Raw genomic sequence first — 10,860 nt, forward strand, 5'->3', positions numbered from 1 at the left:
GTCCTTGGCCCAATGGTGAGGCTTTGAATGAGCTCTAGATTTCTGCCCCCTTCTAACATGCTATGACTGTGAGGAGAGTAGTTCTAAAGCACAGGTGTTCTATATCTACCAAGCATCCTGCATCGTTACATCCTATTTATGTTTATCTACTACAACTAAGCAGTATTTCTGTGGGTGGTCAAAATATGTGAAAACCAAACACCAAGAATGGTGTAACTTGTGACGTGATGAAGGGGTATGGCCTCTGCAGTGCGTCCAGATCCCAGCTCTGTTGCTTACTGGCTGTGTGAGTTTTTTAGGCAAGAAACAATCTCTGAAACCTAATTTCCTCAATTCCAGGTTGAGGGCAATTAAACCTGTTATCACATCGGGATAGGAGAGCATTGAATGGGTTAATATAGACAAAGTACTTTGCACCAATAGGTGCCCAATAAATAACTGCTGTTATCTTGCTAGACTTTGCCAACTTTTAGATTCTTGTGTACAATTCTATGCAGGTCAAGGGAAACTTGATCTGATGTCTTCTGCAAGAATCAGCAAACAGAGCAATTGTGGAAAGTGCTGTGAAGGAAAAGAACAGGGCATTCTGAAAGAAAATGTTGAAGAGCATGTGACAACATCAGTTTTCATTTTAAAAGAAACTTCGTCTATGTATAGAATGGATTGGAGCAGAGCAAAAGGGAGAAGGATATACAGAAGTTTTGACAGCATTTCAGGCCCAATTGATGGCAGTGGGACTGGTCGAATCAAGATTGGGAGCAATAGTGGCAGGATGGGACCCATGGTAGGATCTCTATGACTTGAGCAGACGGGTGAAGGAGAGAGTCCTGGAGCCCTCAGTGGCTTTTGCAGGCTTTTATTGATTTACCAGGCATAGGGCAGGCAGGGGTGCTAGGGGGCCAGGAGGCTGGCAGGCTTCCCAGCTCGCAGCAAGTCTTCACTATTTCTGGGCTCAGTGACGTTCTCTCATGGCCTCTGCTTCTCTGCTGGTGGTACTCTTGCTCTTTCTTTCCCTCACTCTCTCTTTCACTCTTCTGTTCTGCTGGCGTCTCCGTGATGCTGCCCTTGTAAACTCAGTCTCTCAGCCCAGGTGTACCCACCTATGTATGCCCACACCCTACTCCAGGTGACCACCAGCAGGCATGAATTCAGGACCATAGGGTTCCATCACCAATCCTAATGGTGGAAAGGTAGAAAAGCCTGATACTTTTTTACAGAGCAAATTTCCCTTCATTTGCCTTAATTATCAAAATGTTGGCTTGTCATGTTGACAGTTGTATATATTTTCCATTTTAGTTAGTACAGAAGTCACCACATCGTCAACTGATAATTCTAACCAATTGTGTATTTTCAGACCCATGACTTTCTTTCTGTCGGTGTTACTTAGTTGTTTGTTCACTCATTCATTGATTCTACAAAATAGTGGTGGTGGTAGCAGGAGCTGGAATCAATAGGCTCTTATATTCTTCCTTGTCCTGACAGTTGGGAATTCCAGGACAAATTAAAAGTATTCATAAATAAGAAAATGCAAGCATCAATCTAGTAGCAGAAACAGAAATTTCAATAATATAGAGAACTAGTTTTTCTATTTGTTAATAGCTCTTGATTCCCCTTTTCTCAGGCCAGCACGGCTCAGTACAAACATAACCATATTTCAAGAAGAGATTGCGTAAGTGAGGAAGGGTCAAGGTCTTAGGCCTCTCAAGCAAAACTACAGACAAAACTGGTCTTTTCTCAGGCACCATCCCCAGCTCAAAGCAGTGCATTAGAGGCAGCTGGATTCCTGATATCTGCTGGGTCAGTTATTCTAGAACTACCACTGATCAATAGAGTCTGTAGGGTAAGGAAACAGTATCAGGCTTTTCTGCCCTCCTGCCATTAGGATAGATGAGGGAACTCTATGGTCCTGAATGCATGCCTGATGGTGGGCACCTGAAGTGGGTACACCTGGGCTGAGAGACTGAGTTTATAAGGGTGGCATCACAAGGATGCCAGCAGAAGCCGAGAAGCAGCAGAATGAGGAAGAGCAGAGAAGCAGAGAGAAGGCCAGAGATCCCAGATAGAATGAAGACTTGCTGGGGGCTAGGAGGATTGTCAGCCTCCTGGCCCCTTGGCATCCCTGCCTGCTGTATGCCTGGTAAATCCCAATAAAAGCCTGCAAAAGCCACTGAGGTCTCCAGGACTCTTTCCTCTATCCCATCTGCGTGGGATCTTAGAAAACCTGCACTATGGCCCATCCTGCCCCTACAAGTCCAACTGGGATGATTTATGCACCTTAACTTTGGATTTAAATAGCTCAATAGTCTCGCAGAAATTAGTACTATAGAAATTAGAACTATAGGGCCTCTCTGGTAGCGCAAAGGGTTAAGCACTGCACAAAAAAAAAACTGGTCTTTTCTCAGAAAAGCTATCCATAGGCTCTGCAGCATGAGTTCGATCCCCGGCCGGCCAGAGAGGGAAACTCACATGGCAAAGCAGACCTCTCCTGTCTTGCCCGCTACAGCCCTGTAAGGGCAGGAATGGACACAGTGCAGATTTTTTGATCCAGCAGACCAGGTAAAGGAGGAGCGAGAGAGTCCTGGAGCCCTTGGCGGCTTTTGCAGGCTTTTATTGGGATTTACCGGGTACCTGGCAGGTAGGGGTGCCAGGAGGCCGACTGGCCTCCCAGTCCCCACAAGTCTTCACTCTTTCTGGGCTGTCCGGCGTTCTCTCGAGTTCTCTGCTTCTCTGCTCTCCTGGCTTCCCCGTGATGCTGCCCCTAAAAGCCCAGTCTTAGCCCAGGTGAATCCCATCTACATATGCCCACACCCTACTCCAGGTGCCCGCCATCAGGCATGGATTCAGGACAGCAGGGTTCCGTCATTTATCCTAATGGCAGGAGGGCAGAAAAGACTGACACTTTTACCTTACTCTACATCCCCCCAGCAGTGTGTTTCAGTCTGCCTGTTCTGTTCCTCACCCTGTCTCTGGTGAATCCCCTCACCACCCCCCCCCCGCCTCTGGCCTGTACCCCAGCTCTTGTAAGAGCTTCCATATGATCCAGCAATTCCACTCCTAGGTATTTACCCAAAGGACACAGAAACATCAATTCCAAAGAACACCTGCACCCCTATGTTTATAGCAGCACTGTTTACAATAGCTAAGCTTTGGAAACAACCCAAATGCCCAAAAATAGATGACTGGATCAAGAAGATGTGGTACATATATACCATGGAATATTACTCAGCATTCAAAAAAGATAAACACATGCAATTTGCAGCAACATGGATGGCGCTGGAAGGGATCATGCTCAGCGAAATAAGCCAAAAAGAAAAAGAAAAATACCGGATGGTCTCACTCATAGCAGGAATCTAGAAAACTTAAATAAGGGACCAGGAAAATGAATAACTATAAGAAAGTGAAAATCAAAATCAACAAACTATGAAGCAGAGACACTTTTAGGGGGGCGGGGGCGGGGGCGGGAGGGGAGGGATTGGGGTCAGAATGGGGGGGCTGCAATTGTATGGGGAATATAAAAATAAAATTTATTATTTAAAAAAAAAAAACAACAAAAAAGAACTTAGAACTATATGTAGGGGCAGGAAGGACCAGTGAGCAGGTTTTCTATGATCCAGCAGACTGGGTGAAGGAGGAGTCAGAGTCCTCAGTGGTTTTTGCAGGTCTTTTATTGGGGTTTACCCGGTACACAGCAGGCAGGGGTGCTGGGGGGCTGGGAGGCTGACACACCTCCCAGCCCTCAGCAAGTCTCCACTCTATCTGGGCTCTCCGGTGATATCGGCTTCTGCTCCTTTGCTTCTTTCTTGGCTTCTCTTTTGGCTTCTACTGACGTCCCCGTGACGCTGCTCTTAAAAGCCCAGCCTTAGCCCAGGTGAATCCCACCTACCTATGGCCACACCCTACTCCAGGTGCCCGCCATCAGGCATGCATTCAGGACCGCAAGGATCCATCATCTATCCTGATGGCGGGAGGGCAGAAAAGCCTGACATTTTTCCTTATCCTATAGTCCACCCCCTCAGGGTTTTCTGCCATACAATCTACTTATATACAATTTTGTTTCTTAGCAAACAATGCAGCCGTGGCCCACAAAAGCAAATACATCACAATATAACAACAAAATACAACAGAACACACATAAGTCCAGGCAGTGCCCCAAACTAGTGGCAAAAGACAATTATTGGTATCAGCAGATGAGCCACCAAATCCGCTGCCAAAGGCACTGCTCATACGAGGGAGGGGAATCACTCACAGCATCTATTGTAACACACCAGGAGCCGTCAGGCTTCCTGGACTTCTCTGGCTGTGGTCTCAGCCACAAGCCACACACCGCATCCACTCATCCATCCAGTGAGTGAGTGGATGCACTCCCTCTGGGATTGGGGATTCTCTACTCTTTGGGGGTAATTGCCCAACCCTCAGGGTTTCTGTCTGCTGTCGCTCCAACACTCGGCTTTCATAGCCACCAATGCGACTCGCAGACCCCTGCACTCAGGCCAACCCACTGCACAAGCACAAGGGTCGAGGATCCAAACTCTACATTCGGCTTGGGCTCCACCCCAAGCCACGTTCCCCACCTGTCCCCCAAGGATGGGTTCCTCAGCTCCTCACCCTCACTCAACAATGAGCAGGGCATCACCCACAGGTGATTTTACGAGACTCACAGGTCTTCAGCATACTCAGGCTGCTTAACAGCCGCTCAGGACTTCCCAAACTTAGCATCAGTACCAGCTTTTGCCTTCTCAGTTGGCTTTTCTCCTCTGCCTGGCTGCTGGGCATACACAGGCTGCTTTTGGCCATCAAGGCCCACTGGCCACCCCCAGATTCTCAAAAAAACATAATCTGCCAAGGTCCTCCGCCTTCTGGCGGGATTGTCAGCCCAAGTCCATCAGTCCAAGTCTGTTGGCCTCTCCCTGCATCAGCACTGGTAAGCTCCAAATCATGCTCCTCTCTTCCCCGATGATTCTTGCTGCCTCAGGGGTCTTTGGCTGGTCCTTTCGGGTGTCATTGGCTGGTCCTCCCAGGCGTCTTCCCCTCCAGGCGTGGTCTTATCCCGCCCATAGCTCCTGGACCTTGTCCACCCTCTGTGCCACCATGGTGCCTCCAGTGCTGTCACAGCCTCACACAGTCTGTTACTCCTTAGTCCCTCCAGGTCTTCGGAGGACTCCATACCTGTCTGCATGGATCATCTTGCCGACTGTAGGGTAAAGAAAATATCAGGCTTTTCTGCCCACCCGCCATCAGGATAGATGATGGATCCTTGTCCTGAATGCATGCCTGATGGCGGGCACCTGGAATAGGGTGTGGGCATAGGTAGATGGGATTCACTATCTGTGCATCAAATATGCATCCAGAAACAAAGATTATTAGGACCCCAAATTATGAATACTAGAAGAATTGCCTCTTCTTCAATTCAGTCTCACTTTGAGGGTCTTCACTGGGGCTAGAGAATCAGTTTCTACGTTACTGGAAAGGATGCCACGAACTTTCATGTGGTGCTTGTTTGGTATCACAAGCTGCTGGTCTTCACAAAAGAGACCCAGACTCCAGCTTTCCCAGGGTTGCAGTGCCCATTTCTTTGCATTTATCCACAATTGCCTGCCTGACTAGTCCATCAACTGATATATTGAAATCTGGCAATTACCCAGATATGGATTAAATGGTCATCTACTGTACCAAAGACAGAAGTCTGATTGCTCTTTAAGGTTTGCTCTGGTCAGTCCTGAGCTGGGCAAAAAGTGAGTGTCATTTTTGGGATTGAAGCCCACTTTTCAAACATGGCACTAGTTTTTCTTTACATTCTTCTCATCTCTCACTGCTCTAATTTACTGCTGGGTCATCCATCTTATTAATAAGCACAAGTGTTATCATACCTGCTGTCTTTGCCAATATTACATGTTCTCTTGTGTGTCCTCCTTTCTCAAATATTGTTTCAAATTCTCTCCCCTTTCCTTGCAAAGGTTACCAGTGCAGCCAAATCAGCTTGAGAAGCACCATCGCTCATATTCAGGACAAAAATTCTCGTGGCCAGTTGCATTTGGAATTGTGAGATGCTTCTTTTCTATTTCAAAATAGGCCTGACCACTTCTACTGTTTTACTCTTATCTCATTTTTCTTAACTTGTGTCTAAGGTCCAAGACTGGTCCCAGGTTTTTTTCCCTTTAGTTTCTCTTTCATATTTCTCCAGTATCCTTTTGTCAGGAATTCTGGTCAAATAGGACATTTGTCCTCCAATGTTGGACTTGCCCAATAAACACAACATTTATATGTTCTTTTCCAGAAGCATCTGATGGTACCACCACAGGTTTAGGTTTGTATTTCTTCTCCCTCCTCCATCATTTCTTGGACATCTTCATCTGGGGGCTTCCTTTTCCCAAGAACCACCCCCTGGCTCTGCTTCACTGATTTCTTCTTTGTACCATTATGATGCTTTTCTTCTTTTTTATTTAAAGATTTATTTACTTATGCATAGAAGAACTGGGGTATAGGCCAGGGGGTAAGAGCATTCAGCAGAACTGAGGTGCAGAGGTGTAGGGGCAGGAAGGATAGAGCACAGTGCAGGTTTTCTGATCCAGCAGACCGGGTGAAGGAGGAGTGTAAAGTCAGGAATGGACCACTGTGCAGGTTTTCTGATCCCATGCAGACCGGGTAAAGGAGGAGTCAGAGTCCTCAGTGGTTTTGCAGGTCTTTTATTGGGGTTCACCAGGCATATGGCAGGCAGGGGGGCTGGAAGGCTGGCAGTCCTCCCAGCCCCCAGCAAATCTTCACTCTCTCTGGGCTCTCTGGCGTTCTCTGCTTCTGCTTTGCTTCTCTCTCGGCTTCTCTCCAGCTTCTCTTTCGACTTCTGCTGCTGGCGCTGGCGTCCCCATGACGCCACCCTTAAAAAGCACAGTCTTAGCGCAGGTGTACCCACTTCAGGTGCCCGCCATCAGGCATGCATTCAGGATCACAGGGTTCCCTCATCTATCCTGATGGCGGGAGGGCAGAAAAGCCTGATTTTTTACCTTACCCAACAAGGAGTCAGAGTCCTCAGTGTTTTTTTGCAGGTCTTTTATTGGGGTTCAGTGGGTACGTGGCAGGCAGGGGTGCTGGGGGGCTGGGAGGCTGGCAGTCCTCCCAGCCCCCAGCAAATCTTCACTCTATCTGGGCTCTCTGGCGTTCTCTCTGCTTCTCTTCTTCTTTCAGCTTCCGTTTGTTCTTGGCATCTACTGGCATCCCCGTGACACTGCCCTTAAAAGCACACTCTTAGCCCAGGTGAATCCCATCTACCTATGCCCACACCCTACTCCAGGTGTCCACCATCAGGCATGCATTCAGGACTGCAAGGATCCATCATCTATCCTGATGGCGGGAGGGCAGAAAACCCTGACATTTTTCCTTAGCCTACTAGGGGGCAAGAGGATTCACCAGAAAGAGTTGGGGAGCATAACAGGTGGATTTACTGAAATACACTGCTGAGGGCTGCAGTAGGCGAGATAGGAGAGGTCTGCTGAGCTATGTGGGTTAGCTCCCTGGCCGGGCATTGAACTCAGGCCACAGTGGTGATAGTATGATAGCGCTGTGGCTTAACCCCTACACCAGTGGGGAGGCCTGCACCACCATGATTCTGCTGCGGACATTTTTGTCTCTCCATTTTCTACAACAGGTTCTGAAAGTTGCATGCTAACAGCTGAATTTGAACCTTAACACAATGACTGTTCCTCTTGAGGTTTCCCAGGTGTGGAAGGGCCTCCTGTGTTATTGCTGGATCTGTGATTGTTGGCAGCTGTGCCAGCTGGGGGTGGTGGTGGTGGCTGGGCTGGGCTAGGCCTTGCAGGAAGGGCAATACAAATTTGGTGGCATGGATGTGCACACAAAGCATTGGTGTTGATGTCAAGTTGCTGGCTGAAGGCCCCACTGAGGTGATCATGCTGGGCCTTAGTTGGTAGCTGCTGCTACCTGGGCTCACAGTCTTCCATGTCTACCTGGTTCTCTGTTATTGCCACTGCTGTGGGGGAAGATGTGTGTGTGCGTGCGTGAGATGAAAACTGGACAACAAATGGAACCAGAGGGGACAGGGCTGGAAGGAGGAGGTGGCATGGATGCAAGGAAGCAGCCGGGCAGAAGGGCCAGGGGCAGGCTATGATCTTTGGTGTTACAGTGGCAGCTCATGTCTCACCATGTGCGAACGAGGTAAAAGGTGGGGGCATTTCTGCCCTCTTTTTGTGTCACAGTAAAAACAGTTAGAAACAGGTCTTCAAATGTTGAAAGTTAGAAAACTTGGAACCAGAGAGATCAACTGATCGAACCTAAGTCACACTGCTGGGCACTTGGCAAGTGCCAAGAATCTGAAGTTAGATATGAAGAAAAGTTCCCCGGGATGGGATCCTAGAAAGTTGCAGGATTCTGCTGCTAAGACAGAAGCATTAATTTGAATATGTTGGTAGAACCCGAGAGTCTGAGGAGAATCCGGGATGGCTGACTCCTCTCAAGTTTCCCATAACTACAGTTACTCAGATCATAGTGAGGGCACCACCCTCTTAATCCTCTGAATCTGAAGGACTCAGGGAAAACAAGATCAGTTCCTCACAGAAATATTGAGAACTCCTCATCTCAACTTTGGCTTTTTAAAATATATAAAAAAAAAAAAACAATAATATACACCCAGGTTCATGCCACCCAGAGTTAATGGCTATTAATATTTTCTTCCAGGATATTTTGAAAACTTTTTCCTTTAGAATGGCTCACGCATCCTAAAACATCCTAAAATGGTAGAATCTACCATCTTTTTTGACAGACTGGATTTCTGTAAAATTAGAATAGTGGATTAGGGCAAGAAAGAAATATATTTCTCATTAAAAAATGTGGTACAGGGCCTCCCCGGTGGCGCAGAGGTTGAGCGCTGGGCTGCGAAGCTGCCCGCAGCCTCTGCAGCGCCAGTTCAATCCCCGGCTGCCAGAGAGGTCCCACATGGCATGCAGACCTCTCCTGCCGCCCGCTGCTCCCCTCAGCAGTGTACTTTGGTCCTTCTGCCTGCTCTGCTCCCTGCTCTGGCTCTGGTGAATTCTCTCGCCCTCCCGCGCTTCTGACTTTACCCAGTGCTTGTATACATAAATAAAATAAAATAAAAAAGTGGTACATGAGTGGAACATGTGATAGGTTTTGTCATGCCTACCATGATGTCTTAAATAACACTTGCAATTTAAATTATATAAAAAGACATTCAATTTACATAAGTTTTTTGCTTATTTTTATTTCCTTTTAAAATGGAATAACCCTGGGGGTTTTTGTTTATTTTCTGGCAGAAAACGCTTGGTTTCCAAATGTCAGAGAATAAAACAAGTTTATAGATTTTCAGTGACAGAGATTAAAGGGAACTAAAAACAATTTTGGAAAGTAGTTCAGATTTTTGTTGCCTAAAACTTTATTTTCATTTGTTAAATTCTAGAAACATCTGTAGATTGGGAGGACTGGGACAGACTGGATTTCTGTAAAATTAGAATAGTGGATTAGGGCAAGAAAGAAATATATTTCTCATTAAAAAATGTGGTACAGGGCCTCCCCGGTGGCGCAGAGGTTGAGCGCTGGGCTGCGAAGCTGCCCGCAGCCTCTGCAGCGCCAGTTCAATCCCCGGCTGCCAGAGAGGTCCCACATGGCATGCAGACCTCTCCTACAGTACAGCGCTACCACGAATGTACTGTATAACTAATGGCCATCACTTTACCTCTTTGAGTGGAAAAATCAAACATTTTATGTTTCTGAAATAAGTTGATTACACTATGCTCACCTTCTTGCTCTCTTGTTAACAGCTTTGCCCTTTGGTACCTTGTTGGACCAAATGGTCCTAACTTCCTTCATCACATATAAGATGGGTAAGATACAGTCAAGAAGTACTACTGACAAGCTAGCTAGTTTACACATAATACAAACTGTAGGGTGCCATGTGTCCACCAGGCAGCCACATCTGGACTCGCTCTGTCCGAGGATTCCAGTCCACTTTCTCCTGGTCCTAGTTTCCCTCCATGGATCTCTCTATATGCTGGCTTCAAATATAACATTCTTGGTGACAAGAATTGCAATTTCTACTCACTTACCAACAAAGTGTTATGTTATAAACTCTGTCTATTTTTCAGGGCAACTTTTTTTCACCTTTATTTGAAGAGCTGACCTTGGTCAGTTTAGTATCCCACTTAAAAACAAACAACTCTGGGCCTCCCAGGTGGCACAGTGGTTGAGTGCTGGGTTGCTAAGCTGCCCGCAGCCTCTGCAGCACTGGTTCCATCCCGTGCTGCCGGGCGAGGGCCCCACATGGCGCACAGACCTCTCCTGCCGCCTACTGCTCCTCTCAGCAGTGTGCTTTGTCAGTCTGCCTTTTCTGCTCTCCGCTCTGGCTCTGGTGAATTCTCTTACCCTCCCGCGCTTCTTACTGTACCCAGTGCTTGTATAAATAAATAAATCTTAAAAAAAAAAAATAAAAACAACTTAAACCGTCACTCCCACCTGGCACGGCTGTAATGCCATCAGGCTACTAAGGGGAGCAGGCGTTAGTCCTCACTAAGCATTTGGGACTAATCTGAATTAAAAGTTTAGGGTTTGGGATTGACCATGATTGGGTCATTCTGGCTCAAAGCGAGTACTCTGGATACCAGCGAGGATTCTTTGACTCCATAAAGGGGAAGAGTACTATTCTTCCAAAGGGGCTGGCCCGGTCAGAAAAAAAGAACAGCTCCATGGCAAGACCTACAACACCGATGACAGCCCATGGTTCAGGGAATGAGTCTGAACCCCAGTGCTGCACCCCACTGACTCATGCCAGGACCTTGGAACAAATGACTATTTCCTCACGTGGAAAGAGTGAGAGCATGAGCCTGAGGTAGTGTTGAAGCC

Source organism: Talpa europaea (genome assembly GCF_964194135.1).
Source record: "Talpa europaea genome assembly, chromosome: 4".
Classification (NCBI taxonomy): Eukaryota; Metazoa; Chordata; class Mammalia; order Eulipotyphla; family Talpidae; genus Talpa; species Talpa europaea.